This window comes from Nannospalax galili, unplaced genomic scaffold (assembly GCF_000622305.1).
Source record: "Nannospalax galili isolate Female #2095 unplaced genomic scaffold, S.galili_v1.0 scaffold213, whole genome shotgun sequence".
Classification (NCBI taxonomy): domain Eukaryota; kingdom Metazoa; phylum Chordata; class Mammalia; order Rodentia; family Spalacidae; genus Nannospalax; species Nannospalax galili.
In genome coordinates this window covers 1,600,676-1,616,800 of record NW_008335195.1, presented here as the reverse complement: position 1 = coordinate 1,616,800, position 16,125 = coordinate 1,600,676, and the positions used below count along the sequence as shown (strand labels likewise).

General features: G+C 48.7%; 1 protein-coding gene across 1 annotated transcript in view; it reads right to left on the bottom strand.

Moving 5' to 3' along the window:
• Positions 1–16,125, bottom strand: part of Hs6st1 (heparan sulfate 6-O-sulfotransferase 1) — a 44,444-nt gene that overhangs the window by 5,662 nt on the left and 22,657 nt on the right. The window lies entirely within an intron of this gene.

The following is a 16,125-nucleotide window of genomic DNA, read 5'->3' as shown; positions in this document are numbered from 1 at the left end:
ACACACACACACACACACACACACACACACACACACACACAAAACACATGTTAAAAAATTAAAAGGGACTCTATTATGGTGATGTTTATCAAATTCTCAAAAATAAAAACCCTGGGGCTGGAGTGATGGCGCAACAGTTTTTGCACGTTCAGTTCCTAGCACCCACGTCAAACAGCTCACAACTGCAACTGTAGCTCCTGGGGATCAGATATCTTCTTCTGGCCTCCCCAGGTACACTCCCCCTCTGCAGGTACACACCCACACCCACAGACACACATATACATAAATAAAAACCAAGAAAATACTGTTTAGTGATAGGCTGAAATCATTTAAAAACCCTGAAATGATATATGTAGCAATTTAAGACAGAGTTTACCCCGGGCTGCTATGTGGCTTCAGGACACAGTACTTATGGGATGTCCTTAGGGCAACAGGGATACAGGTTTGTGTGTCCCTAACATTCATGACAAGGGGCTAGAGAGAGGGCTTGGTGATTAAGAAGACTTGCTATTCTTGCAGGGTAACCGAGTTCAGCTCCTAGCACCCATGTCAGGTGGCTCACAAGTGCCTGTAGGTCCACCTCCAGGGGATCCAACACCCTCTTCTGGCCTCCATGGGCACCGCCCCCCAATGCACACATACGCTAATACACACATGCACAATCTTTTTATTAAAAAAAAAGAAAACAAAACAGAACTGAGACCCTGTGGGGCAGCCTAAGAGGCCCTGATCATTCTTTCTGTAGGGCAGTCAGCTTCCTTGTCAGAGCAGGAGCCTGTCCGCACGGCCTCCAGCGCTTTTCTGCCTTCACCAGCTGCTCCCTCTACTCACAGTGCCCCACTTCCACTTGGTCCTTTTACCTTCCTTCTTTCTCACACATGATGGCATGGCTATGGAGCTTTGAGAAGGGTGCTGTGTGGTTCAATGAGGAGGGTGTCCCCCACTGGGGTGGTGAGGTGGCTTGTTGCCAAGTCTGGTGGGCCAGCCTGTGATTTGCTAATGAGTCCAATGGCTTTTTGGCTTCCCCAGGAAGGACCACACAATCTGCTGAGCTCTAGCATAAACTGGTGGTTGGCTTTGTTAAACAGAGGAACTTGGGAATGTGAACAGGAGCAGCTCTGCCCTTGGGGACTCCCCTGAAAATTGTGTTCTCAGTGGCAAAGCACTTGTGCTCCTATGAGCAGTATTAAATTGTGGACCTGGCATACAAGGTATCCACAGTACATTTACTTACAGAGCAGGTCTCTGTGGACACCTACTGTGTATCCTGAAGTGCGACAGGCTCAGGGCTCATAAAAGTCAGTAGAATGGGATATGCAGCAGTCACCCAAGAGCGATGGGAAGACTCTGATCACACCTTTCTGAGTGAGGCTTCCCTGTACCTGTAGCTGTGTATACCCTGCCCTGCCCGGGTCCTAGATGGGCACTGGCAGCAATGATGGGACAGCACCTCTGCAGCTGAGGGCATGAATGTCTGGCTACAGGATGTCCCCAGGCTGTGTTCCACTCCTTGCCTCCTTAGCTCTGGGTGTTGGTCCTTATTTCAGGCCAGGTAATTCCAAAACAGCTCATACTGCCCAGAGCCACAGTGGGCAAGGAGTCTGTAAGACTGCTCCCCACTCTGCCCCTGTAGCCCTGCCCATGCCATGCTGGAAGGCATGCTCACTGCCCACATCTGCTAGGGAGGGTCAAGGGCACTGCTGGACTCTAAACTGTGTGCCTAGGTTTCATCCAGGATCTGGAGGGGTGCTGGTAGTGGGATCAGATCCACTGTGGGAAGGATACTCCAACATCTACACTAATACTCAATGATGGGGGAAGTAGCAGCACCTGGCCTTCTTGTCAGCAGCCACAGGACTCCTGTCCATGGAAGAGATTTTCCAGGCTCAGGAGGGGTATGGGGCTTAGAACTAGCACTTCCAAGTATGACAGCCTGGGCAGGTGGAACCACAGGTGAGGTGCCAGCCCCAGTGGGAGGGGTCAGTCTGGAGGGCCATGGGTAGCACTCTCAAATGGGGCAGGGCAGAAAGGTTTCTCAGAGGACCATGTGCATATAGTTTTGACTCCAGAAAGGGCTATGGTGAAGGCCAAGGCCAGACTACAGATTTCCTAGTTTATAAAAAACCCAGGGTGGCAACTTAGAGGTGGCTTGGTGGGTAAAGTACTGGCTGTACAAGCATGAGGAGCCAAGTTTGAATCACCAGCACCCATGTGGAAGTATGCTTCTGTAACCCCAGGGCTGGGGTGAGGGAGCACAAGGTGGATCCTAGAGGTTTGCAGGCAAGCCAATCTAGCAGAAATGGTGTGCTCTAGGTTCAGTGAGAGGCTCTGTCTCAAAATAAAAGGTGGAGTATGATAGAGGAAGATCATTCTGATTAAAACTCTGACTTACATGTGGCAGAGGTAAGAGCACCTATACACATGCATATATACAAGACGAGAGGGAAGAAGGGAGAAGTGAAGGAGAGGAGGGAGGAGAGAGAGAAGAGGTAAGAGGAGAAACAAAAAAATATGAACACATTTCCCAAATAGGCCTGGTCAGTGGGCAGGATAAAAAAGTTCACTGGGGTTGGAGAGATGGCTCAATGGATAAAGTGCTTGTCATACAACCATGAGGACCAGAGTTCAGATCGATCTAAAAAGAATCCATGTAAAAAGCTAGACAGATGTTATCCTGGCACTTGAGAGATAGCGACAGGAGATCCCCCAGGCAAGGGGCCTAGCTTGACCAGCCAATTAGTGATCCCTGGGTTCAATTGAGAGATTCTGTCTCAATAAATAAAGTGGAGATCAAAGAAGATACTGGGTGCCAACTTTAGCCTTACATACATGTCCACACACACATGAAAACACATGCCCATACACCACACACACCCACACATGCCCCCCGCAACTTAATCTCACAAAAAAGTAACTAAGGTTAACCAGCATTCTACTGTTCTGTGTTCTTTGCCCAACAGACAACAAAAATAACTTTGAAATGACCTCTTCATCTTTTTTTAAATCCTTGTTTTTGAGTTCTTCACCCCAGTGCTCTCTGTCTAGCTGGCTTCCTCTCAACAAGCACTCCATTCTATAGAATGTATTGCTGCCCATCTACACTGGAAAACAAGTCAGTCGAAGATGTTTAGATTAGCTGTAGTTTTGTGTTCTGATGGTCCCAAACACTTGTGTTAGGGAGTGACTGGCTTTCAAGTTTTGAGTCTATTCTGTAATGCAGCAGATGAACTCAATACCTAACACATGCCTAGTGCCACTGTACCACGAGCCACACCACAACCCATGACCCTGCATTTTTTTGGTTGTGAGCCTGATCTTTAATGGTTACACTGTATCTCCAGGGGTACTGGATGGAGCCCCACTCTGTTGAAAACAGACACTAGTAGACTGGGGAAACCATATAAGGAGAAAGGGGAGAGTTCTGAAGAAGTGAGAGTGTGGCAGGATGGTAGAGAGGCAGTGGCTGCAAGGCCACTCAGGGGCAGGGTTCTGTTCCCAAGAGTTTGCATGGTGCCATGCCTAGAAGCCTACGTCTATATATCAGCACTGGGAGGTGGAGAGAAGAGGATCCAAAGTCAAAGCCAGCCTCAGTTACATAGCAAATTTAGGTTGGCTTACATGAGACCCTGTCTCCAGAGGGGAGGGGGAGTCAGCATGGTACCTCCTCCTGCTGCCCACTGTCCTGTGGGGACACAACAAACCCAAAATCTGACTCCAATTAATTCAGGTGATTCTTGCAGTATTTATAAATGGTTGGGAACTGGGCTCAGAGAAGCAGGGTACTGACCCTGGGCCAGAGTAAAGCCCTCTGCTGACAACCATGAGGAGTTAAAAATGCCAAGGCATACTAAAACAAGGAATGGATGAGGCTGAAAGGGAGTAGAGAAATGAGGGAGTTAATTGGGTAACAGCTTAGGGCATAATCCACAAAAGTCTATTTTTGCATTTGAGCTCAGAAGTTTGAGACCAGCCTGGGAAATACAGTGCAGACCTCATCTCAGCAAGTCAGTCAACCAACCAACCAACCAGCCAACCAACCAACGAATTATCCAATCAGCCAACCAATTAACTAACCACCTCATCTACCTGGTTCCAGGCCTGCAGAAGTTCAGAGACTAGGGTAGATGTGAAGGAAAGGGTGCTGTAGTTTGATGAGGGGCTTAGGATAGCTAATCTTACCTACCCCTGAGGAAGGTGTTTACCCTGTAGAGAAGGCTGAGGGGCAGTAATGCCATCTGTGATGAGCAACTTGGAAGGATCTAGAATCACTCGGGTATGTCAGTGGGGGAGCTTTCCAGTTTAGATTAATCGAGGTAGGAAAATACACACTAAATATAAGGAGCACCAGTCCATAGGCTGAAGTTCTGGACTAAATAAAAAGGGAGGAGGTGAGCTGAGCACCAGCATTCATCTCTCTCTGCTTCCTGACTGCGGATGCAATGTGATCAGGTGCCCTGTACTCTCCTGCTGCCATGTCTTCCTCCCACTATGGACTGTGAGCCAAAATAAACCCTTCCCCTTCAGCAAGTTGCTTTTGTCAGGCATTTTGTCACAGCAAGGAGAAAAGTAACTAAAGTAACACCTCAGAGTATTTTTGTTGTGCTGCTGTCTGTTCCATGGGAGACAGGAAACAGGAAGAAGGTAACAAGAAACACACATGGTAGGCTGTCCTGCAGCACCCCACACACATGCCTGCACCCACCTGAGCAGTGACAGCTTCACTGTACAGCATCCCTGATCTGAAAATCTAAAATGTTTTGAAATTTGAAATCAAGTATTGGCATGATACCACACATTTGACCTCATGTGATGGATCACACACTAAAAATACAGTATATGATGCTAAAAATCCAGTACATGATGGGAAAAATCCAGTATACAATTACCTCCATACTATGTATATATATGAAATGTAACTGAATTATGTATTTGCCCTTAGGTCTCATCCCCAACATACCTTATTTATGTGTCTGTAGACACTCTAAAAACTGAAAGAAAACCCACAAAATCCAGTACTGTAGGCATTTGGATAAAGGATCCTCGACCTGACACTCTCAGTAAGTAACAAGTCAAGAATTTGAAAATACTGAGAAATTTTTTCCCTATAAGTTATAATTCTAAATGTATTATTGTTCCTGAACTTTGTTTTAAAATGAGATTAAATAAAATAAATTTTAATTTAAAACCCTGGTATATAAAAAATGAATCAATGTTACAATTGCAGAAATGTCCCTGTTGTCTGGAATGAGGTAGTTCAGTGGAAATGGCCTCAGCAAAGGCAGTATTGCAAGGTCTGTCTTTTATCTTTTGTGGGAAATCAGACCTTTGACTGGGAAAATAGCTCAGTCAGAAAAGCACTTGGTGTACAAACATGAGGACTCAAGTTTGACCCTTAGAACTCACAAAAAAGCCTGGTGTGGGGACTGCCACCATGGCTCAGTGAGTAAAGGTACTTGCTGCCAAGCCTGACCACCTGAGTTCAATCCCCAGAACCCATGTATTGGAAGAACATTGTAAAAGTGCCTGAGGAGTAACTGTAACTCTCACAAGTTGTCCTCTCACCTCCACTGGCATGTTGTAGCATACCTGCACCCAACCACCAACTCACCCACCCACACATACATTAATATTAAAAGAAAACAAATTTAAAAAGCTGGGTATGTTAGCATGTGCTTGTAATCCCAAAGCTAGAAAGCAGAGGCAGATGGATCCTTGGGGCTTGATGGCTAGCCAGTCTAGTATGTGTGGTGAGTTCCAGGTCAGTGACAGACCCTGTCTCAAAAAAAATAAGGTAGACAGCACCTGAGCAATGACACCTGAATCTGACTTCTGGATTACACACACACACACACACACACACACACACACACACACACACACAAACACACACAAATGTGGCTTGTCAGGACACACTCCTAGCCAGCCTCTTCCAGGCTAGACCTTTCTATAGGACCTACCAGTGGTATTTAATGATCAGGGTGAGTCCTAAACTCAGACTCTGGAACAAAGGCAGAGTTTTCTACTAGTGCCAACTTGGTGGTTCCATCCCTGGGAGTCAGGAGACTGCTACCTACAGTCAGAAGGATGACGCAATTTTTGTTTTTGTTTTTTTTTTAAAATAAGGTCTCACTGTGTAACCCATGCTGGCCTTTAGCTCTCAGTAATCTTCCCGAGTCAGCTTCCTGAGTGTTAGCATTCCAGGCATGCACCACCAGGCCTGGCTGCAATTCAGTTTTATTTGTTTGCTTAATCCCAGCCTCTGCTGGGACTAAAGGCGTGCACCATCACACCAGCTTTTTTTTTCTTTGAGACAGGGTCTCCCTGTGAAGCCCTGGTTGCCTGAAACTTGCTATGTAGGCCAGGCTGACCTTTGTCTCTCCTGGGCACATGCTATCATGCTAAGAACAATTCAATTTTTAGCAAGTATACAACTGTGTAAGTTCACACAGAAGCACTGCAAGAGAGCAATGGCATGGCGTCCAGGTAGAGTCTCTGGCGCCAGCTTCACAGAAGCACTAACAAGAACACAGTGTAGTGTGCTCTCACCAAGGATGGGCTCCCCCAGGGTCAGAGTGGTGGGGAACATGTGAGGGGCTTGGTGAGTCCTCTTCAACCCTGATGTGCATGTACTCTTGATTTCTTAGGGTAAAGGGATCCTTTGTGAGCACCAGGGCCTTACCATTAAGGTCAGATCTACATGGCTTCTCTTGTGTGAGTGTATAGGTGTGTATGTATGCATACCTGTGTGCAGAAGTCAGCGGACAACCTCACAGGTGTTATTCTTCAGGCTTCACCCACCTTTTTTGTTGTTGTTCTTTCATATGTCATGTGTGTGTGTGTGTGTGTGTGTATGAATGGGAATGTGCATGGAGGTCAGAAGACAACTTCCAGGAGTTGACCCTCTCCTTCCACCATGTAGGTTCCAGGAACTGGACTCAGTTGTTAAGACTTGTGCAGTAAGCACCTTTCTTTACCTGTTGACCCATCTCACCAGCCCATCTTGTTTTGTTTTATATTGTTTTGAGATAGGGTCTCTTATTGGCCTGGAACTCGCCAAGTAAGCTGTGCTGGCTGGCAGTGGTCTGTCTGTTTCTACCTCCTCAGTGCTGGAATTATAGAGCATGCCACCATGCCTGGTTTGTTTTCCATGTGGAGATCAAACTCTGGTTCTCATGCTCGCACAACAAGCACTTCACTATCGACTGAGCTATCTATCATCCCAGTCCCTAGATGGTTCTTTAAAAATAAATATCTGACTCCAGGAGTCAGGGATGGTGATGCAAGCCTTTAAGCCCAGCACTCCAGAGGCAGATCTCTGCGAGATGGAGACCAATCTGGTCTACATAGTTCCAGGTCAGCTGAGGTTACAGAGAGACTGTCTAAAAAAAAAAAGAAAAAAAAAAAGGAAAAGAAAGATCTGACTCTACACCTGGCTCAGTTGTTAATAATATCACTCCTACAGAAGACCTGGGTTTGTTTCCCAGTGCCCACCCATAACTCTGGTTTTAGGGGATCTGACTCCCTTTTCTGGTCTCTGTGGGCTCCTGCATGCATGTGGTGTACTTAAAGTCATGCAGGCATGTGCTGATACACATAAAATAGAATCTTATAAAACCTTACTCCAAGGAATGTCAACTTCAGAAAACTCAAGTGGGGCAGTGTGAGGAACGCTCAAGTATTCAGAGCCTCACCCATGGGGCCTGCTTCCCCAGGCCCGTTCTGACCACGGTCCCCACCACAAGCCCATGGGGTGTCAGGGCTGGACAGTGATTTTTTGTGGGAAGCAAGCAGACTTTGTGCTAGGTCCTTGTCAAGGAAGAGAACAACACTGCAGAGGATGACAAAGCTGAGGAGCCCCTAACACAAAGCATCTGGGCCAGTGTCCTCAGCACCACCTGCCACCAGCCCCCCAGGTGCCAGCTGCTTCCCACCCCCACAGTGGCCTTATGTGCCCCTGTTCCTGGCAACACCAACAGCTGGGTTCTTGCTAGTACTTTAGAAAAATGAACTTCGACTTTAACTTCAAGTCCCATGTGGCGCTGGTTGCCTCTTCCTCTTTCAGGAAAGGGGATCATGGGCAAGGCTCCCTGGGACTGCAAGGTCTGTGTCACCTCCCCTCCAAGAGGGCAAAGATGCAGGCTGGGGAGGTTAAAGGACCAAATGGCTGACTTGAAGGAGGAGACTGCTCATGGAGGCACATGGGCTGAACCAGCATCTGTGGATGTAAGTGAGTAGGTTCCTGGAGGTTCTGAGCTGATGCCTGCCTGATACGTAGTGCATCAAGTCTGAGCTGTTATTGGCAGCCTGGGGGGATGGTGGGGAGTTTCCTTTCCAAAGGCAGTGTAAAAATGCTAGTCAAAGGCTGCCTCTCTGCTCATACTTGCAGAACAGTGGTGGTTACTTTGGTTGAATCACTGAGTCAAGGCCACATGACATCAGAGGTCAGGTGCTATGAGGGCACAGGAACAGACAGTCCCTGCTCATAGACTTCATAGAATCCCATAAAGCCAGGAAACCCAGAGCAGGCAGTGTCCGTAGCAGACAGAGTCCTAAATGCACTCCTCAGTGATCTGTGAATATAGCTAGCTGGAGAGATGGGAAGTAAATAATTCTCAAAGTTGCCTAGACTCCTGGAGAGCCCCAGCCTGAGCTGAATTCATACAGAGTAGGAAAAGCAAGGAAGATATAATGAGTTATGCTCATAGATGTCCCCAAGAGGAAGGTCTCTGAGGAGGAAGTCTAGGAGATGACTTACAGCCAAATGTGGTTGTGTGACTATGTCTGGCCATTAGGCCATCCCTAGAGTCACCCTTCTTTGTCCTTCTTTCCTCCTGCTGGCTGGAGTATGGATGTGACTGCTAAGTGCCTGCAGTGATCTCGTACCCTGAAGCAGAAGTCCCACCTTCCAGGTAGGCAGAAGCAGGAGGAAGAGTATGGGTCTCTGGTGTTTTCATGGCTTCACCCTTACAGTGGCAGCCTGGGCCTGGCTCCTTTTCAAAGACAGGGACATAAACTGTCACCTTGTTTCTGAACCTGTCCATCTTTTGGGGGGCCAGCACACTAAGGACTCTGTGTGATGAGAGGTAAACTCCTGACTGTGTGTATGGGGGGGGGGTGTAGAGAATGTATTATGGTTTCAGCAATAATCAAATTTATTAATTTACTGAAACAGAAGATCAGGTAAATGTCTCTATGTTCAGTGTGTGCCTGGGCACCATCACAGCCTAGGGTAGCAGTGCCTTTAACTCAGTTCTGAGAAAAACCAAAAAAACAAAAACATAGGTCTTTTCTATTAAGGTACATTAGTTGCAACCCAGAGAGGGCCACATGAAGAAAACCCACAGCCAGCCCCACAAGGAAGATGCATTGTTCTAGGCTGAGTGACTTTAAACAGAAATTAGTGCTGTCATGGGGGCCAGGGTGCACACCCTGACCTTTGTCCATGCTGTGGGCTGTTGGGTGGACTGCCTCTGCTGGCTTCTTATAGAGGTCTCCTCTCCCTGGTCACACACAGCCTGTATCAACATACAGGCCAGGGGCAGATGTCTGGATATGAAGCTGGGATCTCATCCCCTGAGGCTGCCCTGCAACCTCATCCTACATACTGGATCCTCTCAGTCAGGCTCATAGCTATTCTTCCTGTCAAGAGGAAGGTTGCCAAGCCAGGGCTTGCCCCCAGGTTCCCATGGCTAAGCCTACAGCTGACCTAGTGCTTAGAGAACTCAGGCATTCATGGCTCAGGCATCCTTTGTCCGGTGCCCAGGGCCACCACCGACATTCCACCTCTACCTCTAAGGACTCCTCTTGAGGTTTTGCCATCTGTTGCCATCCATCCCCAGTCACACTTGGCCCCAGATCTCTGCCATCTATCTATCTTGTATACCACAGGTGCCCACCCAGCCTGTGCACTGTGGTCTTCCCTTCTCTTCAAGCTTTGAACATGCTAGTGCCTACATTCGCCTTACCTTAACACTGTGTCCTGAGAGTTTTGACTTTCCCGAGGACACCATAGTCTAGGTAAATCTGCGCACAGTCCTTCTGGCTCTTGGTGCCCTGGCCTAGTGGGCTTCTGGGATGACCTTACTGCTGCTCTACCCTGGGCCTTGGAGTATTTGCATCAGCAAACCCATCTCTGGTCTCCAGGAGGCACAAGCTTCCCAAAGAACATGTACTGACAAAGCGCCAACTGTTTGCTCCAGTTAATCCACCTGCCAGCCTCAGGACCTGGGAGCCACTCTCCTGAGGAGAGGCTTAAGAAAGTCAAGAACCCTCTCATCTGACCTTGGTTCATACTGCCTTCACACGTGGATGTGAGGGGTGCCAAAGGGCCCACCTAGAGGGAGGAGACTGCAGAGGCTTAGGGGCAGTGCAGCAGCTCCCTTCTTGGGAGCTAGTTCTCCCTGATTCTCTTTTTTGTATGTTGGCATACATGTGGGTGCATGCACATGCACATGTGGAGGCCAGAGGACAGAATTTCTGGTTATTTTGTGCTAGTTTCTGCATATTCTCTGCTGCCTATCTCTATAGGTGATTACAGACACTTGTACTACATGTCTGACTTTTACATGGGTTCTGGTGATTAAAACTCAGGGCCTCAAGCCTGCGTGGCAAGGGCTTTTCTCCACTAAGCCGTTTCCCTAGCCCTCCCCAGCCCTGTCTCTTCCTGTTAGCACACCAACCCTCTAGGCCTGCAGGAAGCTTGGAGGTCTTGCTGTGAACTTGTGATAGTTTCTGGGAGGAGGCTGAGGCTGATTCTGTTTCCTGGGGGCAGGGTGATGTGTGACCCAAGTTCCCTGGGGCTTTGTCCCATTTCACTGTGGCCTTTGGCCAGGTCATTTCGCATCTCCTTTGCCCTTGACTATGGAATGGAGGGCAAAGGGGACCAAGGTGGAGCTGTCTTCTGCCTCCTGCTTGGTCCACAAATCCAGGGACCAGACAAACCTTGGCTGGCACAGACCAGATGGCATATAGACCTGCCTTGCCTTCTGTCAAGCACTTCTGTGCTGGGCCCTCCTAAGATCTCCTCTCAACTGGAATGACAGCCAAGCTGCTTACCCAGCCCCTGGGTGGTAGAATGGGTAGAGAGTGATGCTGTCTATCCCTAGCATCCAGGGTCCTACCTATCCTGTGCTAGTCTCTCTCTTGACCAGAGGCCAGACTGGCTGTTGGAAGTTGTTAGGAGAATATACAGGCACAGCCCGTGTATGTGTGGAGGTGCCAGTGTGCCTGTGGCAAGAGGCAACCAGGTTGAGGGGCTGTCTGACTCATGCTACAGGCCAGCAAGGCTCCTGACAGCAGAGTCCCTCCACATCACCCTGCCTTACTTCTACCCATAGCTGATGTGATGGTTAATACTGATTGGCAACTGCATAGGATTTAGAATCACCAGAGACAAGTTTCTGAGCATGTCTGGGAGGCATTGTCTAGACTGGGTTAATTGCGGTGATAAGACTTATCCTAAATATAGACAGCATCACCCATGGGCTGGGGTTCTAGACTGAATAATGCATCAACATTCATCTCTGTACTTCCTGACTGCAGACGCATGTGACTAGCTGCCTCACATTCCTGCTGACAGTCTTCCTGACAATGATGGACTGTACCCTCAACTGTGAGTCAAAACCAACATTTCTTTGCAGAAGTTCCTTTTGTCAGGTATTTTGTTGCAGTAACAAGGAAAGTAGCTAATGTACTAAAACTAAATTATGTCTACAGCAGCCATCCCTGCTTGCTAGGCACTGCCTTGTTAAAGGCTCAGGCAAATGCCCCGAGAGGGCTGGTGTCTCTCTGCAGGGTGTATGGGTACTAGGAGCTGCCATCTCTGCCCCAGCACTGAGACAGTTCACCTACAAATCCTCCAACCCTGATTCCACAGCTCTGGACTGGGAAGAGGGCAGCAAAGCAAGAGAACCCAGTGCCAGACTGATTGGCTAGCTGTCTTCCTACAAAGCCTGGAAGACAGTCACTCAGCCCCTGGGTTCTGTCTGAGTGCCTGCATCTGTTAAACAGGCCAACAGCTACTTCCAGGTTCACAGAGATTACTGGCTGCTCTTACGAAGGGCCTGGGTTTGATTCTCAGCACCAACATGGTAGCTAACAATGGTCTGTAACTCCAGTTCCAGGGAAATCCAACACTCTCTTCTGACCTCCGTGGGGGTGCACTGACATACATGCAGGCAATACACTCATACACATAAAATAAAAATAATAATCTTTTTTTAAAAGAGTGCTACAGGGCTGGGGAGATGGATCAGTCAGTAAAGCACACAAAGACTTGAGATCAATTCCCAGAATCCAAGGGAAAAAGCTGGGCATGGGGCACATCTGTAATCGCAGTGATAGTGAGATGGAAGATGGCGACAGGCAAGCCTTTGAAGCTCACTGGTAGCTAGTCTGGTCTACCTGGCAAAGGTCCTGGTCAATGAGAGAACCTCAAACAAAGTACCTGAGGAACGGCACCTGAGGGTGTCCTATGACCTCTACATGCATACCCACACATACACACATTAAGGCTGATAAGGATTCAGAGGTGAGGACTCACTCAGCTAAGAATGAAGCCAAGAGCCCTAGGGCAGGAACAGGTGTGACTGAGTCCAGGGCCTATATGTGGTCTCACTAGCCTCAAGGACTGTTGCCCTATCAGCTCTGGTCTGTGGATCCCTTTCCTACTTCATAGGACTTATTGGGAACACCTGCTGTGTACAGCACAGGATAGGGCCCAGTCTGCAAATATGAAGCATCCAGATGGGCTGAAGTGTGAACTCTGAAATACCCAGATAAGCAAATGCCACCAGAGGAAAAGACTGGGACCTCAATTTGACTCATGCTGGCCTCTGAGCTGAGCCATGCAACAGGTGGGGGGCTCTCCAGTCAGACCTGCGGATGGGAGTTGGTATAGAAGGGGGCATGAGAATCAGACGGGGGGGGGGGCTCCAGAGTTCACAAGAGGTCAGAGAGTGGAAGAAAAGAATTCCTGGTTTTGAGGATAGGATATAGTTAGTACATGGTGAGAAAAATGAAATTTCCCACTTTGTTTCAAAATACCAAACTATATTTTAAAAAAAGTGAGAAAGCACAGTCTTACTCATTTAGTTATAGGAAACACAAAGGAGTCCCTGCCTACCTCTGCCAGCAACATCTACAGGCTCAGGAGGCAGCTAAACATCTACTTACTCCATAAATAAGGTTACCAGCAGGCCTCACCTCCACAAACCTGTACCCCCACACAGAAACTGAGGTACTGCATTGGCACCTGGGTGGCAGCATGGGGGTCCCCAAAGCCCTTCTTCTCCTTGGAATGTGGGGAGCAACTGACCAGGAACAGTGGCTTCATACCAGAGGGAAGTCTCAAGCTATTTCCTCAAAGCCCCTAAACCTGTGTAGATCCAATTAGGCCCTGAAAAGGCCCAGGAGAGCTCTAGGGCACACCACTGCTGGTTGAACAGATCACTGCCACAGCCTTGCACCACAGAGCCCAGAGAGAAGATCCCAGCCCAGGGCTACAGTGCCTTCCTTGCTCAGGTATGTGCTGACCAGGCATGCCCAGGACCTAGAGTGGTCCTCCCCAAGGCACAGGTGAGGCTCCTTCCCCAAGACACACCTCCCAATTATCAGTGTGAACAGCCCCCACCCAGCATGCTGATAGAAACCTCCAGCAAACTCCCTACGGGGAACCCGGAGGACTGGGCTGGGACTGGGGCACTAGGGGGAGACTGTCCTACCTAACTGTTGTCAATTATGGCTGGCAGTGGCTCAGGGGAGACTCTGGGGAGCTCTACCGGGGTAGGGGCTGTAGGTGGGAGTTCTGCCAGTATGCTCCCAGCAGGCCAGCCAGCAAAGTCAGGTTTAAGGGGTACCAGCTCTCTCCGGGAAGGAGAGGATGAGTGGCTGGGTTTTTGGGCTCTTGCTTGCTTGCTTTCTCCTGCCAGCCTGGCTGCAGGATTCTCCTGAGGATATCCAAAGCAGTGCTCTGCCTGGGCCCTCGTAACAACGGGGGGGGGGGGGGGGGGTCCTGTTCCGGTCTCTGCCTGAGGCATCTAGGCAGGGCTCCAGTGAGTGGGCCCTGGAAAGGAGAGGCTGCCCAGGGCCTCTTGCCAGGGAAGTGGGGGGAAGGGTTGCCTGCTATAACTCATTCATAGTTGACGCCCACCCATCTGGTACTTTCTGGCTTCTGATACTGGGAAAGGCAAAATGTCACTTCTGTCTGAATGTAAGTTTTGCACTCACACACCTCCAGGTCAAGAGAAGATAACAAAATCATGCTCCTCTGCTAGGTTGGGGTAGGAAGGTGGTGGGCAAGCATCTGCTCACTGGGTCTGAGACTTGCCTCCAGAGACAGGGTCCTTCCTGTTGGGGCCAAGAGCTTGGGGCTCACGTTTTCTGACTCCTAGCCTCGGTGAGGGCTAATGTCCAGGACTCATAGACTGCTTTTCTTCATGTCCTCATCACCTGCAACTGGCTCCCATCCCCCCATGAATACAAGGCCACGGAGGGGAAATAGTTTTGTGAGGGCAGTGGTGTTGGTCTCTGCCGGGGTATGCTGTACACATGCCCACCTGGGCAGAGATACCCATCCATGAGCCAGTTTCCACCTGCTTTTGCCACTGACCTGGAAAGAAGGAGAAGTAGCTAGAAAACACTTATCTATTCTCCACAATCACCCATAGAGGCAGAGACACCAGAATATGCAAGAGAGAAACGGTCTGTCAAACAGTGTATATAGCTGGGTGTGGTGGCACATGTCTTTAACTCCAGCACTCAGGAGGCAGAGACTGGTGGCTTTCTATGAGTTGGAGGCCAAACTGGTCTACATAGTGAGTTCCAGGCAGCTGGCTACAAGAAGATCTTGTCTCAAGAAAAGGGAAGGAAGGAAGGAAGGAAGGAAGGAAGGAAGGAAGGAAGGAAGGAAGGAAGGAAGGAAAAAACCAAAAAGCAAAACCACCGGTTTTTATACTGTCCAGATGTAAAGATCAGAAATAGCCCTAAAACCTCAAAAATAAAATCAGAGCAGGCTGGGCAGATGCCTTAGTCAGTAAAGTGCGTGGCTTGTAGTACCAGGACCCAAGTTCATTCCTCAGAACCCACATAAAAAAGACAGGCACAGGACTGGGGAGAAGGCGTGGTGGGTATGAGCACTTGCTCTGCAAGAGTAAGGACCTGAGGAGATGGAGAGATGGTTCAGCTGTTAAGAGTGCTGGCTGCTCTTACGGACGACCTAGGCTGGATTCCCAGCACCCACATGGCAGCTAACAACCACTCCACCTCCAGGGGACTTGGATGGCCTCTTCTGACCTCTAAGGGCACTGAATGACACGGGTGCACTTACACACATGCAGGCCATACACTCAAATACATAAAAGAAAAATAAATAAAATACATTTAAAAAATCCCCAGCACCTATGAAAAGCCAGGCATGCCTGGAACTATAACTCCAGCATTGGGGGGTGGAGATAGATCCTGAGAGCTTGTTGACCAGTCAGCTTAGCTGAAACAGTAACTTTAGTGAGGAAAGACTCTGTCTCAGGGCAGTAGGTAGAAAGCAATGAAGGAAGACACCCAATGTTTTGCCCTGGCCTCCACATGTGCACATCCATGCACACACACCCATATACTCATGCACATGGATAACCACACCAGGCAGGTGTGTGGCACACACTTGTAATCTCTGCACTGGGAAGGTGAAGACAAGTGGATCGCTAGGGCTCTCTGGCCAACCAGCCTAGCCTACTTGGTGAATTCTATAGGCAGGTAAGAGACCCTGCCTCAAAAAGCAAGGTGGATGGTGCAAAAAGAAAGACAACTAAAGTTGTTTTCTGGTCTCCACATGCAACCATGTGCATTCACACCTGCACACACGTGCACGTGGACCCACCCATGTACAACTGGACATAAACATACATGCACACAAAATAAAATCAGAGCAAGTAGCTAAAAATTCCTACAAGTGCTGGGTGTGGTGATGCAGATCTATAATCTCAGTACTTGGGAGGTTGAGGCAGGAGGATCACTAGTTTGAGGCTAGCCTGCGCTACACTGGAAGACCCCCAACCCAGAAAATTTTCTTAAACTTTTTACATGTATTAAAAAACACCTGAAGTTTACTTTTACTAAAAGCAAGCACATACA